This window comes from Penaeus monodon, chromosome 34 (assembly GCF_015228065.2).
Source record: "Penaeus monodon isolate SGIC_2016 chromosome 34, NSTDA_Pmon_1, whole genome shotgun sequence".
Classification (NCBI taxonomy): domain Eukaryota; kingdom Metazoa; phylum Arthropoda; class Malacostraca; order Decapoda; family Penaeidae; genus Penaeus; species Penaeus monodon.
The window spans coordinates 30,937,514-30,937,714 of record NC_051419.1 but is presented as its reverse complement, the minus strand read 5'-3'; positions in this window follow the sequence as shown (position 1 = coordinate 30,937,714).

The following is a 201-nucleotide window of genomic DNA, read 5'->3' as shown; positions in this document are numbered from 1 at the left end:
CGAAAGGAAAATTGAACCAGGAGGGTGAAATGAAACAAAGATTGAACCGAGAGAGAGAGAGATTGAAGGAAAGTTGAAAAGGCAAATAAATCAGAGTGCCCCCTGATAGATATACTGTATCTTTATCAAATCGCGATAAGAATTATAAAAATAAATGGTAATGAAAACAGCGACAACATAGGCTAAAGAATAACCAACAGG